The following is a 20981-nucleotide window of genomic DNA, read 5'->3' on the forward strand; positions in this document are numbered from 1 at the left end:
CGTGCAACTTTGTCAAAAGAGCCGCATCCGCACTACTACGTGTCGTTCAGAAAGCGAAGGGGCGTCGTTCAGAAATTGAAGGGGCGCCTGCTCAGAAATCGAAGAGGCGTCGTTCAGAAAGCAAATAGGCGTATTCAAAGATCGAAGAGTCGTCACTATTTCAAAAAGCCGGATTTGCGGGATCAAAACGTTTGTCGACAAGGGTAAAAGAACAACACTTGCTATTGGGAAATCCCTATATATGTCGACCTTCATCTTTTATGGCAAGGCAGACCTGAAGAAAATGCCCAACTCTTCCTCACCTCTGAGGGCGCACTCCCAGCAAAGCCTTTCGAAATACTCAATTTTTTCTTCTTCCCCAAAGATGATACCAGATGCCTGGAGTACAGATGACCCAGGAGGAAACGGTAGATGGAAGCATGTGCTGATTCATTCACCGCTTCTTCAAAAGCAAAGGTATCTCATATCATCAAGGTCAAAAGCAAAAGTATCTCATATCATGCTCTTTCCTTGTCCTTTTCTTTGTCCTTGTTCTTACTCACATGGCAAAGTGAAAGAAGCAATCAGCCGGCACTTGGAGTCAGTCTTCCGATCTGGAACCAACTGCCTGGAATCCCTTCCTTGATTGCTTACCTAGCGTTGCTCTCGAGTAGTCATCTTCAACGGTTGATACACTTCCAGAGAAGGGACCACTTCTGCAAAGGGGAGCAAGTAAGGTAAGTGAAAATGATACATTGAAGCATGTGGAGACAAGCTACAACTACATATGCTGAGCTATCCTCTAACCCTCTTCAATACGAATTGGAGAGATTGAACAAAGAAACAGATAAAAGGAGGAAGCTCAGACCTTCGGGGGAGACCAAAAGAATCCTGCTGCTCAGTTCAAGAGTAGGACAAAGGAAAATCAACGAGTGGAGGAGACCAAAAAGAATCCTCCAGCCCAGTTCAAGAGTAAGCCTGTGGAATCACCAAGATCAACCCATGCATTCAACAAAGGAAGACCGAGAAAGCACTCCAATCCAGATTTGCGTCCCTAAAACTCTTCTCTTTGTTAGTTACATTCTGCCATGTTTAGTATGTATAAATGCTGTTTGTGTTTTTACTTATGTTTTATGTAAATCTATGCTTAAAACATTGAGGACAATGTGTGATTTAAGTGTGGGGGGGGTAACTAAGTATATTTGATGCAAATTCGTGGGATTTTATCACCCATAACTTCAAATGTTGTTCCTTGCTGTTTTAAGGTATTTTTAAGTTGTTTTAGAGTGTTTTAGTATGTTTTGTTTTGATAACTCTGAAAATCACATAAAAATTTGAAAAACATATTTTGAAAAGCCTAAAAAGAGTGTTTTGAGTCATTTTTGTGTGTTTGTGTCGTAGGTCACCTTCCAACACAATGATAAGGATTTGGTTTTTAATTGCATGACTGCTAAAAAGAGTTATAAACATGGAGAAAAGTTTGATTTACTCTTGGTATATGCTTGGTTATGGTTATAATGTATGACTTCACATGCAATCATAAAAGAAAAAATTAGTTATGTAACATGCTTGAAGGAAGGAACTCAAACAAACGCTACAACCCTGAGAGACTTGAGCCTATAACGTTCTTTGGAGAGTATAATCTGTGATTTCTTGTTTTCTAAAGTCGTTGCATGATCTCATTATTCTTTGCTTGGTTACTACTTAGAAGGCGTTTCATCATATAGTTCCAAATGCTAGAACTCATGCCCATTTCATTCAAAGCATGTTATTGATTTGCACAACACATATTCAAGAAGAAGTTGTGTAGTGACCACCACCATAGCCAAATAGCCTTACTTCCCATATTTCGTATATGTTGTAAGTTTTAACTCCGTTGAGCCTTGTTTAGCCTTTATTCTTTGTTAACCCACATTTTCCTCACCTAGCCTAGATTAGGACATTCCATACCCTTGTCTTAAAAAGATAATGAGCATGACTTAAATGAATTCCTTTTGAGTTACATTATGCAAGAAAATGAGTGTGGGGGAGAGAATGTTCAAGTGTTTATGTATGTTTTGAGATTCAAAAGAAAAGAAAAAAAAAAAGAAAAGAAAGAAAGAAAGAAAAAAGAGCTTGAAAAAAATGAAAGAATGAGTGATTGAAGAAAGGGTCCAAAACACCAATTCTGGCCGTAAATTGTCTAAATTCTCCCTTTTTGTTCAAAAGTTCAGTTTTCATTCAAAAGTGAATTCTAGGTTGATTCAAGTGCTTTGCTCACTATTTCTTTAAGAACCTTTGTTTTCCATATCCCTTCTTTGTTATCCACACGCCCCAAGCCCCATTACAACTCGTGACTTCAATCTTGAGTGTTATGTGTTTCAATTTGTGGAGTTTGAACTTGGTATGAGCATATGGTGTCACTGGTTCTCGCATCTAAGTGGTAGCATTCCATTCATGAGATCATATCTAAACATGCTTATTAACTCCGGAAATTGCTCTCTTTGTGATACATATATGTGAGTGTTCGGTTTCATGTTTACATCAATCTTCTCACATATACTTAGTGTAGGGTGTGTAGTCAGAAAAACTGAGTAAAAATTAAGTGCATATCTTGTGAGGAATTGAGCAAATTCTCTAAGGCATGTTACTACATTCAAAACATGGTTTTAAATGCTTAATTGTGAAATAGTATGTGGTGACTGTGATTAAGAATGTAATTAAGTGTGAAGATGACTAAAATCTGTGGGAATGATGATTTTTAACATGTCATGTGCATTGGAAATCCCTAAGACGATTGTTGGAAGGTTTAGGTTGTGTTTTACTTGTTTTGTTCGTTTCGTTTTGTTTTGTTTTTCTTTCTGTTTTGCTCGAGGACTAGCAAAAGATAAGTGTGGGGGTATTTGATAGGAGCATATTCATGCGACTTAAATGGCTTGTTCTCGTACATTTACGTTATGTTTCTTTAGTTATTTTAGTCCTTTATGCTTCTTTTGTGTGTTTTCAGGTTCTAAGGGCAAAGTATGCAAAAGGGTGCATTTTGGAGTAGTTTGGGGCGTTAAATGGATTGCATATACTTGAAGCCAAGTAGATGGACGAAATTGAAGACCAAAGGAGGCCCTTTGTACCAGAAATTCACACCAACACATCCCATTTCAGATTGCATTCCAATCATTCCAGCCAAGCCACATGCACTCCCTTTAATTTATTCAACCTAGCTGTCAAAGCACATGCACATTCACCCTAATCATTCACATACACAATCTGCCATCATTCACACATTCATTCCACATGCATTCCCTTCATATAAATCAGCCACATGCACCCATAATCATTCAACCAACTTTGCACATGCATTCATCATCATAACCTAGCTGTCATTCCACTTTAATCCACATGCATTCCCTTCACAAATCAGCCACATGCATCTCCTATCACCATTCCAGATTTCCACCAAGTTCCTAGCTGTCATATTCCCTCCTTTTCACCTATAAATAAGCATCCATTGCAGCCACAATGGATTCATTCCCATTCATACACAATTCATTCACCATTCACGCCAGAAATTCATCCCCTCTCTATAACACATCCATACTTCACCATTCTTCATATTTTCTGCCCAAAAAGAAGCCTTGAGGTCCCCTACATCCATCCCTATCCTAAACACATCATTCTACACCATCCATAACTCCCTATCCCTCCAAACCTATCCTTAGACCTTGTGCTAGAACGAAGAGGAGGAGAAGAGTGCCTAAACGTTCATACAATTCAAGTTTGAGTTGTTGGAATGTTTAGGTGTTTCTTTTCCTCGATTCCAATGTTTAATTTCAATTCTCTTTGTTTTGTACGTATGAGGAACTAAACCCCCCCCTTGGCTAGGGGGGGATTCGAAATATATGTTTATGCTTGCATTTTGATTTGATTACTTCTAATTGCGTTTCATAAGTTGTGGATTCAATTTGTTTAACTATTTGATTGATAACGTATTTATGTATGTTTATTGAGAGTTGACGTTTAATTTTCATGCATGAATTTGACGCTAGAATATAAGTGAGTTTCACGTAATAGTTATGAACTTATATTCACAAGTAGTGGAGGTTGCTTATAAACAATCGCGTTAAACGAATTCTTGGCATAAGTTTCATGCAATCATAGTAACGAATGCCTCGTCAACACTTATAATTTTCATAGAGCGTAATGATTCTTGCTTGTATCTCTATTATGCAATTCATGTAGGGAACTTGTGAGGAATGCTTTGGGTTGTCGTATGCAATCATCCAATTCATTAACTTAAGGAAAACTTGACGGTTAATTTAAGCGGACCTAATTAACCCGGGGCGTTGAGAATTCATGGTTTATTGAAATGCAATTGGAAATCTTTTTATTATGCAAGTGTAACATGTGTGGAGATGAACCCCTTAGCTAGCCATCCCATCCATTCTATTCCATCAAATTCGTTTTACAATCTACCTAGTTTGTTACTTTGTTTTGTTATTTCAATTTTCGTCAAAACAAAACCCCCCTTTACTTTCTTGTTCTATAGTGTTTAGAATCTGTTTAATTTGTGTTTTAAAGTGTTTTGAATCAACCTATAATCTTAAATTCGTCCAAATTTGTGTTTAAGGTCAGAAACTGCCTAGTTAGTGTTTTTAGGCAGTTTTGAGTCTTTTGAACCTGTTTTGAGCCCTTTGAGTTTTTGTATTGTCCAAATTAGTTAGAAAGTGTTTTAGTTTGTGTTTATAAGTGTTTTGATTCTATTTGTTATACAAATTCGTCCAAATTCACCAAAGTGCTCAAAACTGCCCAGAAAGTGTTTTTAAGGCAGTTTTGAGTGTTTTGGGTGATGTTTGAGTCTTTTGGTTTGTTTTAGTGTTTTAAAGCGTTTAGTTTCGCATTCTTTGAGTTTAGTTTAGTGTTTTGAACTTTATTTTACGTTTTTAAGACAGTTTCCAAGAGATTTGCAATCCCTCCTAGTCCCCGGTTAAGAACGATCCCTACTTATATCTATACTACAATTGTCAAAAAGAGGGTTTAATTTGTGTGCGTATAATTCTCGCATCATGTTTTAAGCTTAAAACATTGAGGACAATGTTTGATTGAAGTGTGGGGGGGGGGGGGTAACTAAGTATGTTGATACAAATTCGTTGGATTTTATCACCCATAACTTCAAGTGTTGTTCCTTGCTGTTTTAAAATGTTTTTAAACTGTTTTAGCGTGTTTTGACTTAAAAATTCGAAAATCCCATAAAAATTTGAAAAATTGTTTTGAAAAACCCAAAAAGAGTTGTTTTAAAGTTGTTTTTGTGTGTGTGTTTGTGTCTTAGGGTACCTTCCAACACAATGATAAGGATTTGGTTTGTAAGTGCATGACTGTTAAAAAGAGTTATAAACATAGAGAAAAGTTTGATTTACTCTTGGTATATGCTTGGTTATGGTTATAATGTATGACTTCACATGCAATCATAAAAGAAAAATTCGTTTTTGTAACATGCCTGAAGGAAGGAACTCAAACAAACGCTACAACCCTGAGAGACTTGAGCCTATAACGTTCTTTGGATAGTATAATGTGTGATTTCTTGTTTTCTAAAGTCGTTGCATGATCTCATTATTCTTTGCTTGGTTACTACTTAGAAGGCGTTTCATCATATAGTTCCAAATGCTAGAACTCATGCCCATTTCATTCAAAGCATGTTATTGATTTGCATAACACATATTCAAGAAGAAGTTGTGTAGTGACCACCACCATAGCCAAATAGCCTTACTTCCCATATTTCGTATATGTTGTAAGTTTTAACCCCGTTGAGCCTTGTTTAGCCTTTATTCTTTGTTTACCCACATTTTCTTCACCTAGCCTAGTTTAGGACAATTCCCACCCTTGTTCTTAAAAGATAGTGAGCATGACTTAATTGAATTCCTTTTGAGTTACATTATGAAAGAAAATGAGTGTGGGGGAGAGAATGTTTAAGTGTTTATGTATGTTTTGAGATTCAAAAGAAAAGAAAAAAAAAAAAAAAGAAAAGAAAGAAAGAAAGAGAAAAAAAAAACTTGAAAAAAATGAAAGAATGAGTGATTGAAGAAAGGGTCCAAAACACCAATTCTGGCCGTAAATTGTCTAAATTCTCCCTTTTTGTTCAAAAGTTCAGTTTTCATTCAAAAGTGAATTCTAAGTTGATTCAAGTGCTTTGCTCACTATTTCTTTAAGAACCTTTGTTTTCCATATCCCTTCTTTGTTATCCACACGCCCCGAACCCCATTACAACCCGTGACTTCAATCTTGAGTGTTATGTGTTTCAATTTGTGGAGTTTGAACTTGGTATGAGCATATGGTGTCACTGGTTCTCGCGTCTAAGTAGTAGCATTCCATTCATGAGATCATATCTAAACATGCTTATTAACTCCAGAAATTGCGTTCTTTGTGATACATATATGTGAGTGTTCGGTTTCATGTTTACATCAATCTTCTCACATATACTTAGTATAGGGTGTGTAGTCAGAAAATCTGAGTAAAAATTGAGTGCATATCTTGTGAGGAATTGAGCAAATTCTCTAAAGCATGTTACTACATTCAAAACATGGTTTTAAATGCTTAATTGTGAAATAGTATGTGGTGACTGTGATTAAGAATGTAATTAAGTGTGAAGATGACTAAAATCTGTGGGAATGATGATTTTTAACATGTCATGTGCATTGGAAATCCCTAAGACGATTGTTGGAAGGTTTAGGTTGTGTTTTACTTGTTTTGTTTTTCTTTCTGTTTTGCTCGAGGACTAGCAAAAGATAAGTATGGGGGTATTTGATAGGAGCATATTCATGCGACTTAAATGGCTTGTTCTCGTGCATTTACGTTATGTTTCTTTAGTTATTTTAGTCCTTTATGCTTCTTTTGTGTGTTTTCAGGTTCTAAGGGCAAAGTATGCAAAATGGTGCATTTTGGTGCATTTTGGAGTAGTTTGGGGCGTTAAATGGATTGCATATACTTGAAGCCAGGTAGATGGACGAAATTGAAGACCAAAGGAGGCCCTTTGTACCAGAAATTCACACCAACACATCCCATTTCAGATTGCATTCCAATCATTCCAGCCAAGCCACATGCACTCCCTTTAATTTATTCAACCTAGCTGTCAAAGCACATGCACATTCACCCTAATCATTCACATACACAATCTGCCATCATTCACACATTCATTCCACATGCATTCCCTTCACAAATCAGCCACATGCACTTTGCCTTTCATCATTGCACCATAAATCAGCCACATGCACCCATAATCATTCAACCAACTTTGCACATGCATTCATCATCATAACCTAGCTGTCATTACCCTTTAATCACATGCATAAATCAGCCACATGCATCTCCCATCACCATTCCAGATTTCCACCAAGTTCCTAGCTGTCATATTCCCTCCTTTTCACCTATAAATAAGCATCCATTGCAGCCACAATTCATTGATTCCCATTCATTCTCATTCATTCTTCCATACACATTTCAGTCACAAACACAAACCATTCACACCATCAAACTATCCTTAGACCTTGTGCTACAACGAAGAGGAAGATAAGAGGGCCTAAACGTTCATACAATTCAAGTTTGAGTTGTTGGAATGTTTAGGTGTTTCTTTGATTTCAATGTTTAATTTCAATACTCTTTGTTTTGTACGAATGAGGAATGGAAGAGAAGAGGGCCTAAACATTTATACAATTCAAGTTTGAGTTGTTGGAATGTTTAGGTGTTTCTTTGATTCTCTTTGTTTTGTATCATGAGGAACTAACCCCCCCTTGGCTAGGGGGGGATTCGAAATATATGTTTATGCTTGCATTTTGATTTGATTACTTCTAATTGCGTTTCATAAGTTGTGGATTCAATTTGTTTAACTGTTTGATTGATAACTTATTTATGTATGTTTATTAAGAGTAGACGCTTAATTTTCATGCATGAATATGACGCTAGAATATAAGTGAGTTTCACCTAATAGTTACGAACTTATATTCACAAGTAGTGGAGGTTGCTTATAAACAATCGCGTTAAACGAATTCTTGGCATAAGTTTCATGCAATCATAGTAATGAATGCCTCGTCAACACTTATAATTTTCATAGAGCGTAATGATTCTTGCTTGTATCTCTATTATGCAATCATGTAGGGGACTTGTGGGGAATGTTTTGGGTTGTCGTATGCAATCATCCAATTCAATAACGTTAGGAAGATTTGAAGGTTAATTAGTGCATCACGGTTAACTTGGTGTGTTGAGAATTCATGGTTTATTGAAATGCAATTGGAAATCTTTTTATTATGCAAGTGTAACATGTGTGGAGATGAACCCCTTGGCTAGCATCCATTCATTCCAATTCATCCATTTCATATTTACATTCTGTTTTAATTGCAATTTGTTCATTTAGTTTAATTTCGTCAAACCCTAAATCCCCCTTTACTTTATTGTCAAATTAGTTAGAAATCAATTTAGTTTGTGTTTTTAAGAGTCTTGAGTCAAGTTACAACTTAAATTCGTCCAAAATTGGGTTGAAGGTCAGAAACTGCCTAGTTAGTGTTTTTAGGCAGTTTTGAGTCTTTTGAACTTGTTTTGAGTCCTTTGAGTCTTTGTATTGTCCAAATTAGTTAGAAAGTGTCTTAGTTTGTGTTTATAAGTGTTTTGATTCAATTTGTTACCCAAATTCGTCCAAAGTACTCAAAATGCTCAAAACTGCCCAGAAAGTGTTTTTAAGGCAGTTTTGAGTGTTTTGGTGCTGTTTTGAGTCTTTTGGTTTGTTTTAGTGTTTTAAAGTTTAGTTTTGCATTCTTTGAGTCTAGTAGAGTGTTTTATATTGTGTTTTTACGTTTTTGAGTGAAATCCAAGTGATTAACAATCCCTCCTAATCCCCGGTCCTGAACGATCCCTACTTACATTCTATACTACAATTGTCAAAAAGAGGGTTTAATTTGTGTGCGTATAATTCTCGCATCAGTAAACATGCATGTGAATGCGTGTTTTGGTGCTGGAATGGGTGGATTTCTGGGATGATGGATGCATGGCCCCAGGGAATATGCAAGCATGTGGTTTATTTAATTAAGATGCATGTGGATGTCTGCAAGGATAAAGTGGACAACCTGGAATTGGTTGTACAAATCTGGAAAGGATATGAAAGTGCACGGCATGGTTGTGTTTGTTGGTGTAAATATGGCTGAGTGAATTAAGTAATGGAAGTGCATGTTCTTGGTGCAAAAGGGAGCTGGAAAGGTAATGGAATGCACGGCACAAGGTGTGTGGAAGCTGTTTTAGTGCTAGAAGTGCATAAGTGAGCTGGAACCACATGGGACTGCACGGCAAGGTTGTAAACATGCATGTGAATGCATGTTTTGGTGTTGGAACCACCTAATCTGACTTCAATGTTTTTGCCTTGTTTAGAATCACCCAATATGGCCGAATTGCACCACTTAACACTTCCACATCTTTTCCTGAAATTCTAGCAGCCAAATGTTTCCTAGATTCTTCATTTGGACTTCAATTTAACTCCCTAGAATCCTCTCCACGTTTGGAATAATGCTCAGCTACCAAAAGGAATGTTTTTACTTCATTTGCCTTCCCATTGATCCAAATTCACACTTGGCTGCACACTAACACCAAATAATGTAAAATGCAACTAGTTTAATCCAAAAACATCACAAAGACGCCAAATAAGGAAGATATAAATGCATGCAAAATGTGACTTATCAAATACCCCCAAACCTGGTTTTTGCTAGTCTTCGAGCAAACTTGAAACTACAACACGCAAAACACTATCATCTTACTAAACCACTTTCGCTGGCCAAACGATTGCACTGAGCATGTGCAACAAGCCTTTGAACCCCTAGGTGTCCCTAGTTGGAGGAGTTGTGGCTCCTGAGGGTTTACGGTGATGACACCCACAAACATCTACAAAATCTGCAAACAATTTGGCTAATACATGCTTTAAACAAACTAATAAGAACCAATGAAGATTTTGTCATACATTCAAACTCAAAAGTTTGCCACTTCAAAGAATCGTATCAATTGTAACGTATAAAGATATTTCTCCATGTCCTACAACTTCAAGGTCACCATACCCAAATGCTTAAGATAGAATTCGCCTCAACTCTACTCCTCACAGCTTCCACTCAAGTTCTCACTCAGATCCTAAGGTTTAGTCTCTCCACAACATATATGAGTGAAATTATGTAAAGGGAATCAAAATTCTCACATATGAAATCTGAAATGGAAGCACAGTTTCTGAGTAGATCTCATGAAATGAATCAAATGCTAAGAATATAGATAACACACACACTTACCATCACCCATGAATACATCCTCAACGATCAGTTAGGTCTTTCTCAAGATTGTAATGCAAGGCTTAGGTTATAGGTTACGAAAGAAGTGATATGAAATACTAGAGCTTGGGGCATACCAAAGTGTCCTTGAGGATCATGCTCTTCACTTGCGTTTGTCTTCTTTCTTCTTTGTTTTTGGCGTCCAGGCCCTATGTCTTATAATGAGGCGATTTGGAACTTGTATCCACTTTGATCCTCTTTTTTTAGAAACATCTTCAACATAGGTGCCCTCGGTACACGCCACAATCTTGTTCTAAAGCTCAATTTACCTTTAGTCTTCATCACATTGGTATTCCCCAAACTATAAGGTATGGCTTGTAATGAGCTAGAATGGGTAGAGTATGGTGTGGGTGATGAAAGAATTAAGCTCAAGTGTTTGGTTGCAACAAGGGTGAATGGAGCACACAAATGGGTAGGATTTAAGCCTTTTAGTAGTTAAAACATGCATAGCCTAACATCGTCTCATTGAGTTCATTCATGACTGATACTAAACACATGGTATCTGCAAAGGAGAGTAATTCTTAGTATCCAAACAAAATAGAAGTAATGAGATCATTTAAAGTGAAATTGAAAGAAAAAGATAGGAGTAGAAACACTTTAAACCCTCTCAAAGAAGCAATTAGGCTCAAAATAACTCACTAGGGTAGTCTCCACTATTCTTCTTCCAGCATTTGAGTATGGTACCTCTATCATCATAATTCCAAGAGTTACAGCTTTATAAATGACAACAAGATGCAACACTTTTTATAGCAACCCAATCGTTTGTTTTCAAACATAGTCCCCATATACATTCGTATTAGCAAGCAAAAACACACTTAACCAAACAAAAACACAAAAACAAACACCTTCCATCCCACACCCCCAAACCTAACCTAAGCATTGTCCTCGATGCTTAAAATTATATGCAATGCAAGTAGGCAAAGAATATGGAATGGTAACAACATAAACACAACGTAAAGAAAGAACACAAACCACACTAGGTTGCCTCCTAGCAAGTGCTTTATTTAATGTCTAGGCAAGACATGGTAGCTTGTTCACGGTGTTGTAAACTCAAGGAAATCTACAACTTGATACACTTGCTCTTCCTCCACTTTCTCCAAATATGGTTTCAATCGCTGCCCATTGACTTTAAAAGAGGTGCCATTCTTCATGTTCTCTATCTCCACAGCTCCGTGGGGAAATGTTTGCAGCACTTTGAATGGTCCCACCCACCTAGACTTCAATTTACCTGGAAAAAGTCTCAAACGTGAGTCATACAAAAGTACTTTCATACCTTGGTGAAACTCCTTCCTTAGGATGGCCTTGTCATGATAGAGCTTAGTCCGTTCCTTGTAGATTTTGGCATTCTCATATGCCTCATTTCTAAGTTCTTCCAACTCATTAAGTTGGAGTTTCCTTGCTACTCCAGCTTCCTTTTAATCAAAGTTGAACTTCTTGATGGCCCAATATGCACGGTGTTCAAGCTCTATTGGCAAATGACAAGCTTTCCCAAACACAAGGCGATAAGGACTCATGCCAATGGGGGTCTTGTATGCTGTTCTATATGCCCATAGTGCATCATTTAACCTCAATGACCAATCCTTCCTTGTAGGGCTCACAGTCTTCATCAAAATGTTCTTGATCTCCCTGTTGCTAATCTCCACTTGTCCTGAGGTTTGAGGATGGTACGGGGTTGCCACTTTGTGGTTGATGTTGTACTTCTTCATTAAGGATTCAAAGGGTTTGTTGCAGAAATGGCTGCCACCATCACTAATAATAGCTCTTGGGGTTCCAAACCTACAAAAAATCACATCTTTAAGAAAATTCAAAACAACCTTATGATCATTAGTTCTTGTAGCAATGGCTTCAACCCATTTGGATACATAATCTACTACCACTAATATGTATAAGTGGCCAAAAGAAGATGGAAATGGTCCCATGAAATCGATTCCCCAAACATCAAAGAGCTCCACCACCAAAATGTTGTTCAATGGCATCTCATTTCTTCGGCTAATGTTCCCCATTTTCTGGCACCTATCACACTTAGAACAAAAATCAAAAGAATCTTTGAATAAAGTAGGCCAAAAGAAACCAGATTGTAAAACCTTTAGAGATGTCTTTTTGGCACCAAAATGTCCTCCACATGCCAATGTATGGCTGAATGTTAGAATGCTTTGTTGCTCACTCTCTGGGACACATCTCCTAATGATTTGGTCAGGGCAATATTTAAACAAATATGGTTCGTCCCAAACGTAGTGCTTTACCATGGCAAGGAACTTCTTTCTTTCCTGAAAAGAAAGGTCATTTCTAATTATACCACAAGCAAGATAATTAACAAAATCCGCATACCATGGTTCTTTTTCTTGAATGACAAGGAGTTGTTCATCTGGAAATGATTCATTTAGAGGCAAAGGTTGTCCAACTCCATGGTTTTCATTAAGCCTTGACAAATGGTCAGCCACAACATTATCACTTCCCTTCTTATCTCGAATTTCCAAGTCAAACTCTTATAGTAAGAGTATCCATCTAATTAAGCGTGGTTTAGCATCCTTTTTTGTCATCAAGTACCTAAGGGCTGCATGATCAGAAAACACAATAACTTTAGATCCCACAAGATATGACCGAAACTTCTCTAAGGCAAAAACAATAGCAAGCAACTCCTTTTCAGTTGTGGAATAGTTAAGTTGAGCATCATGTAGAGTCCGGCTTGCATAGTAGATCACATGTGGAAGCTTGTTCACCCTTTGCCCCAAAACTGCACCAATAGCATAGTCAGAGGCATCACACATTAATTCAAAAGGTAAAGACCAATCTGGTGCCATAATAATAGGGGCCGAGGTTAGTTCATATTTCAAAGCATTGAATGCATCCATACAAGCTTTATCAAAATGAAATACAACATCTTTAGCTAACAGATTGCATAATGGACGAGTGATCATTGAAAAGTTCTTAATGAAACGACGATAAAACCCGCATGTCCCAAAAAACTTCTTACTCCCTTCACAGTGGTGGGAGCTACCATATTGGTGATGACGTCAATTTTGGCTTTGTCCACCTCAATTCCTTTGCTAGAGATTACATGTCCTAACACAATTCCTTGTTTCACCATAAATTGGCACTTTTCCCAATTGAGAACCAAATTTGTTTCCTGACATCTTTGAAGTACTAAAGAGAGATGGTTAAGACATTCATCAAAAGAGGAACCAAACACTGAGAAGTCATCCATAAATACCTCAATGAATCTTTCTACCATGTCAGAAAAGATTGCCAACATGCATCTTTGGAATGTTGCTGGAGCATTGCAAAGTCCAAAAGGCATTCTCCTATATGCAAATGTGCCAAATGGGCAAGTAAAGGTTGTTTTCTCTTGATCCTCCGGAGCAATTGCAATTTGATTGTAACCTGAGTAACCATCAAGAAAACAATAGTGTGAGTAACCTGCCAATCTCTTAAGCATTTGATCTATGAAAGGCATAGGAAAGTAATCTTTTCTAGTGCTAGAATTCAACTTCCTGTAATCGGTGCAAACACGCCAACTAGCCGTGGGCTTTGTGGGCACAAGCTCATTGTTTTCATTCCTCATCACTGTGATTCCCACCTTCTTAGGTACCACTTGAATAGCACTCACCCATTTGCTATCAGAAATGGGATATATGATCCCCACATCTAACAATTTCAACACCTCATTCCTAACAACTTCCTTCATGTGTGGATTGAGCCTTCTTTGTGGTTCACGGGTTGACTTTGCTCCTTCCTCCAAAAGAATCCTATGCATGCACATGGTAGGGCTGATTCCCTTGATATCTGCAATAGACCAACCAAACGCTGATTTGAACTCTTTTAACACCCTAATTAGTTTATCTTCTTCATTTGGGGTGAGGTCAGAAGCTATGATAACTGGAAGAGTTTCAAATTCAGCTAGATATGCATATTTTAGATGTGGTGGAAGTGGTTTAAGTTCAAGTTTTGGTGCCTTAACAGTAGAAGGAGTTAGATGTGACATTGATGATTCTAAAGGCTCTAAAAGAGGTGAAACATTCAAAGGATACGGTGCCAATGCTTCCAAGGCAGCTACCTCTTCCATGAGTGCATTTTCTTCATCAAACTCATCTTGAGATTGACTCAAAACAGTTTGTAATGGTTCATTAGATTGTGCCTGCAAGAACTTAGAGAAAACAAGTGAATCAAGCACATCAATGGCATAACAATCAAGAGATGAAGAAGGATGAGAAAGAGACTCAAACACTTTGAATTGAACTGTTTCTCCTAACACTGTCATAGTGAGGAGTCCATTTTGTACATCAATGATGGTCTTGGCCGTGGCCATAAAAGGTCTCCCAAGCAATATAGGCAACTCTCGGTCATGTATAGGAGCTTCTTCCATGTCCAACACTACAAAATCTGCAGGCAAGATTAGTTTATCAACTTGAACTAGAATATCTTCTACTATACCTCTTGGATATTTCACGGATCTGTCTGCAAGTTGTAATGAAATGATGGTGCCTTTCAAATCTCCCAAACCTAGTTAAAGGTACACGGAACAAGGCATTAAGTTGATGCTAGCACCCAAATCAGGCATCGCCTTCTCTACTTTCTTGTCCCCTATGGTGATGTTGATAGAGAAACTTCCTGGATCCTTGAGCTTTGGTGGAAGTTTTCTTTGCAAAACTGCACTCACATTCTCGGACACCACTACCTTCTCATGTGGTCCATACTTCCTTTTGTAGCTGTTTAACTCCTTGAAGAACTTCCCATATGCCGGCATGTTCCTAATGACATCAAGCAAAGGTAAGTTAACATTCACTTTGCTTAGTATATCAAAAATTTCCTTAAATGACTTATCCTGCTTGCTCTTGGCAAGTCTTCCAGGGAATGGTATTGGTGGAGTGTAAGGTTTCTCGGCCTTGTGAAGATTTGGTGCTTCAAGTGAGGAAGTAGCATGGTTTGGTTCCTCATTTGGTTTCTCATTTTCTCCTTGAGTAACACCTGCATTCACCTGATCATATTCATTAGTAACTTCATTGCCAACTCTATTATTAATAACCTTACCACTTCTAAGTGTAGTAATTGCTTTGGCTTGCTCTTGGTTCCTTTGAAGTATCACGGGTTGGCTTGGAAACTTTCCAACCTCTCTTTGGTTCAAGGCCTCTGCAATCTGCCCCAATTGTGTCTCCATTTTGGTTAGAGCCGCCGAATGTTGCTGGAGAGTGCTGTTTGTGGAATGTTGGAATTGCAAGGTATTTTGGGCTAACAACTTAACCGTATCCTCAAGAGTAGTGGCAGGTTTTGGTTGAAAATTTTGGAATTGATTGTTGTTCTTCCATGAAAGGTTGGGATGATCTCTCCAACTTGAGTTATATGTATTGGAATACACATCATTCCTTGGCCTTTGATTGTAAGAATTCATGAGGTTCACTTGCTCTTGAACATACTCGGGGTAAGCCTCCCTAGATGGACATTGATGAGTAGGATGGCTTGGTATGTTGCAAATGGCACACACTTCATTTTCTTTTGGCACCATGTTGAGCACGGATTCAAGCTTCCTTTCTAGGTTAGCTACCTGCAACAAAAGATCATGATTAAAGCTTGTTTCATAGACTCCAACTTTCTTACCCCTTAAATCTTTGTGTTGAGCATTAGACCCCAACATCTCATAAATGTTATATGACTCTTGAGCATTCTTTTTCTTCAAAGCTCCACCTGCTGCATTATCAACAGTTGATTGACATGTTTGGGTTAGTCCATCATAGAAAATTTGCATTTGTAAGTGAAAAGTTAACCCATGGTGTGGACATTGCAGCAAAAGGCCTTTAAAGCGCTCCCAACACTCATTGAAAGATTCTCCATCATCTTGTCTGAAGTTGAAGATTTGTCCCCTTAATGTGGCTGTCTTTTGAGTGGAAAAGAACTTCTCCAAGAACTTCTTAGCCACGGCATCCCATGTGGTGAGGGAACCTGGTGTTTTGATTCAAATTAGTTAGAAAGTGTCTTAGTTTGTGTTTATAAGTGTTTTGATTCAATTTGTTACCCAAATTCGTCCAAAGTACTCAAAGTGCTCAAAACTGCCCAGAAAGTGTTTTTAAGGCAGTTTTGAGTGTTTTGGGTGCTGTTTGAGTCCTTTGGTTTGTTTTATTGTTTTAAAGTTTAGTTTTGCATTCTTTGAGTCTAGTATAGTGTTTTATATTGTGTTTTTACGTTTTTGAGTGAAATCCAAGTGATTAACAATCCCTCCTAATCCCCGGTCCTGAACGATCCCTACTTACATACTTACTACAATTGTCAAAAAGAGGGTTTAATTTGTGTGCGCATAATTCTCGCATCAACGGCATCCCATGTGGTGAGGGAACCTGGTGTTAGAGTCATCAACCAACTCTTGGCCCTATCTTTCAAGGTGTAAGGAAACACTCTCATCCTCAAATTTGCTTCACTTACTCCCTGCAAAGGCAAACCACTCACAACATTGTAAAACTCTTTAATATGAGCTAAAGGGTCTTCATTAGGTAAGCCATAAAAAGAGGGAAACATATGGAAATGTGAAGATTTAAGATCATAGTTTCTAGCTTCTGTGGGCAGCAAGATGCATGAAGGTGAATTTGGTATGATTGGTTGAGCAAAGTCCTCCAAAGCTCGAAGCTCATCTTGGTTGCCCGCCATCTCTTCTTCTCTTTCCCAATTAAAGTGCTCAGATCCTTTACTTGTTGAACTAGGTGAATTCTCTTCCTCTTCTTCACGGATAATGGAGGAACTTGATGGCACAAAGTTGTCCAAAGTGTTGCCCTTTAACCGTTCAATTCTTTGGCCTAACTCAACAAGTCTATTTGACATATACTACCTGAAACAAAATAACACAAGTTTGAATGAAAATCAGAAATCTACCTACAATGAAAAGAACAAAGTTTAACTAGCAAACAAGCAATTACAAGGGACTGAAATCAGTCCCCGGCAACGGCGCCATTTTTGTTGTTATATTCCTTCCTAATGCTAAAATATGTTTAGTATAATGGCACAAGCAAGGGTGTCGAATCCACAGGGACTAATTGGACCTATACAATTACTTGTTTTGCAAGAACTCTATGAAATGAATAAAACTAATCAAATTAGGCAGATTTGTTGTTGTAACTTGAAAGCACCAGAAAATGAAGTAAACACAATTAAATGAATCAACAACTAATAAAATGGGATAGCACCAATGAAGATGAAGCTAGGGATTCTGTTTCACCATTGTTAAACCAAGTCCATGTTTGTTAAGTTAGTTTATACTCAGCCATCTACCTATTTATTGAGTTTGTGATGCGAGATTTATACGCACACAAATTAAACCCTCTTTTTGACAATTGTAGTATAGATATAAGTAGGGATCATTCTTAACCGGGGATTAGGAGGGATTGCAAATCACTTGGAAACTGACTCAAAAACGTAAAATAAAGTTTAAAACACTAAACTAAACTCAAAGAATGCGAAACTAAACGCTTAAAACACTAAAACAAACCAAAAGACTCAAACATCACCCAAAACACTCAAAACTGCCTTAAAATCACTTTCTGGGCAGTTTTGAGCACTTTGGTGAATTTGGACGAATTTGTGTAACAAATTGAATCAAAACACTTATAAACACAAACTAAGACACTTTCTAACTAATTTGGACAATACAAAGACTCAAAGGACTCAAAACAAGTTCAAAAGACTCAAAACTGCCTAAAAACACTAACTAGGCAGTTTCTGACCTTAAACACAAATTTGGACGAATTTAAGATTATAGATTGATTCAAAACACTTTAAAACACAAATTAAACAGATTCTAAACACTATAGAACAAGAAAGTAAAGGGGGGTTTTGTTTTGACGAAAATTGAAATAACAAAACAAAGTAACAAACTAGGCAGATTGTAAAACGAATTCCTTGAAAACAAGATGATGGATGGATTAGCTAAGGGGTTCATCTCCACACATGTTACACTTGCATAATAAAAAGATTTCCAATTGCATTTCGATAAACCATGAATTCTCAACACCCCAAGTTAATTAGGTCCGCTTAAATTAACCTTCAAATCTTCCTAACGTTATTGAATTGGATGATTGCATACGACAACCCAAAACATTCCCCACAAGTCCCCTACATGATTGCATAATAGAGATACAAGCAAGAATCATTACGCTCTATGAAAATTATAAGTGTTGACGAGGGATTCGTTACTATGATTGCATGAAACTTATGCCAAGAATTCGTTTAACGCGATTGTTTATAAGCAACCTCCACTACTTGTGAATATAAGTTCATAACTATTACGTGAAACTCCCTTATATTCTAGCGTCATATTCATGCATGAAAATTAAGTGTGCACTCTCAATAAACATACATAAATAGGTTATCAATCAAATAGTTAAACAAATTGAATTCACAACTTATGAAACGCAATTAGAAGTAATCAAATCAAAATGCAAGCATAAACATATATTTCGAATTCCCCCCTAGCCAAGGGGGGGTTTAGTTCCTCATGATACAAAACAAAGAGAATCAAAGAAACACCTAAACATTCCAACAACTCAAACTTGAATTGTATGAACGTTTAGGCCCTCTTCTCTTCCATTCCTCATTCGTACAAAACAAAGAGTATTGAAATTAAACATTGAAATCAAAGAAACACCTAAACATTCCAACAACTCAAACTTGAATTGTATGAACGTTTAGGCCCTCTTATCTTCCTCTTCGTTGTAGCACAAGGTCTAAGGATAGTTTGATGGTGTGAATGGTTTGGGGAGTGGTGAAAATGGAAGGAGGAGGCCACGGCACAAGGGAATGGTTGGTGTTTGTGACTGAAATGTGTATGGAAGAATGAGATGAATTGAATGAATGCAATGCATGGTTTTATAGGGAGAGAAGGGATGGGAGAACATGTGAATGGCAGCTAGGAATGATTAAAGAAGGGAATGCATGTGTAATGACAACTAGATTGGTTGGTGGAAATCTGAAAATGGATGGGAGAGGGAACATGACAGCTAGGTAAAGTGAATGTGGCTGCATGTTTGAATGATTAAATGATGCATGTGGGTTGGAAATGCATGTGCAATGATTCTTTGGTGCTGAAAATGCATGTGTAAGCATGTGTTGGCTGAATTAAAGAATGTGAGGGAATGATGAAAGGGGAAACATGACAGCTAGGTTGAATTATGAAGAGTGAATGCATGTGGCTAATTTATGTGAATGATTATTGATAGGAGCATATTCATGCGACTTAAATGGCTTGTTCTCGTGCATTTACGTTATGTTTCTTTAGTTATTTTAGTACTTTAAGCTATTTTCGTGTGTTTGTAGGTCCAAAGGGCTAAAGGAGCAAAAAGATGCATTTTGGAGACTTTTGGAGCACTTTTGGGCTAAGGATGGATAGCCTATGCTTGGAGCCAAAGTGTTGGACGAAATTGAAGACCTAATTGAAGACCAAAGTGTTGGAACCTTGTTCCCTTTAGTTTTAGGACATTTAAACCTTTCCTATATCCTTAGCCGTGCATAACATTCCAACATTCCACTCCTTCATTTTAGCCACACTCCCACATATCATTACTTATCATCACCACTTATCACTTATCATAATCATATATCATTACTTATCATCACCACTTATCACTTATCATAAATCATTACTTATCATCACCACTTATCACTTATCATAATCACATATCATACACTTATCATCACCACTTATCACTTATCATAATCACCCATAATCATTCACATAAATCAGCCACATGCATTCACTCTTCATAATTCAACCTAGCTGTCATGTTTCCCCTTTCATCATTCCCTCACATTCTTTAATTCAGCCAACACATGCTTACACATGCATTTTCAGCACCAAAGAATAATTGCACATGCATTTCCAACCCACATGCATCATTTAATCATTCAAACATGCAGCCACATTCACTTTACCTAGCTGTCATGTTCCCTCTCCCATCCATTTTCAGATTTCCACCAACCAATCTAGTTGTCATTACACATGCATTCCCTTCTTTAATCATTCCTAGCTGCCATTCACATGTTCTCCCATCCCTTCTCTCCCTATAAAACCATGCATTGCATTCATTCAATTCATTCATTCTTCCATACAGATTTCAGTCACAAACACCAACCATTCCCTTGTGCCGTGGCCTCCTCCTTCCATTTTCACCACTCCCCCAAACCATTCACACCATCAAACTATCCTTAGACCTTGTGCTACAACGAAGAGGAAGATAAGAGGGCCTAAACGTTCATACAATTCAAGTTTGAGTTGTTGGAATGTTTAGGTGTTTCTTTGATTTCAATGTTTAATTTCAATACTCTTTGTTTTGTACGAATGAGGAATGGAAGAGAAGAGGACCTAAACGTTCATACAATTCAAGTTTGAGTTGTTGGAATGTTTAGGTGTTTCTTTGATTCTCTTTGTTTTGTATCATGAGGAACTAAACCCCCCCTTAGCTAGGGGGGATTCGAAATATATGTTTATGCTTGCATTTTGATTTGATTACTTCTAATTGCGTTTCATAAGTTGTGGATTCAATTTGTTTAACTATTTGATTGATAACTTATTTATGTATGTTTATTGAGAGTGTACACTTAATTTTCATGCATGAATATGACGCTAGAATATAAGTGAGTTTCACCTAATAGTTACGAACTTATATTCACAAGTAGTGGAGGTTGCTTATAAACAATCGCGTTAAACGA

The 20981-nt window shown here is 37.4% G+C and overlaps 1 pseudogene; it reads left to right on the forward strand.

Annotated features, from left to right (window-relative positions):
• Positions 1 to 16054: 16054 nt before the first annotated feature.
• Positions 16055 to 16165, forward strand: LOC125480087 (annotated as a pseudogene).
• The last annotated feature ends 4816 nt before the right edge of the window (positions 16166 to 20981 follow it).

The sequence above is a fragment of a genome, unplaced genomic scaffold (genome assembly GCF_019419815.1).
Source record: "Pyrus x bretschneideri cultivar Hongxiangsu unplaced genomic scaffold, Pyrus_bretschneideri_v1 Contig31, whole genome shotgun sequence".
Classification (NCBI taxonomy): Eukaryota; Viridiplantae; Streptophyta; class Magnoliopsida; order Rosales; family Rosaceae; genus Pyrus; species Pyrus x bretschneideri.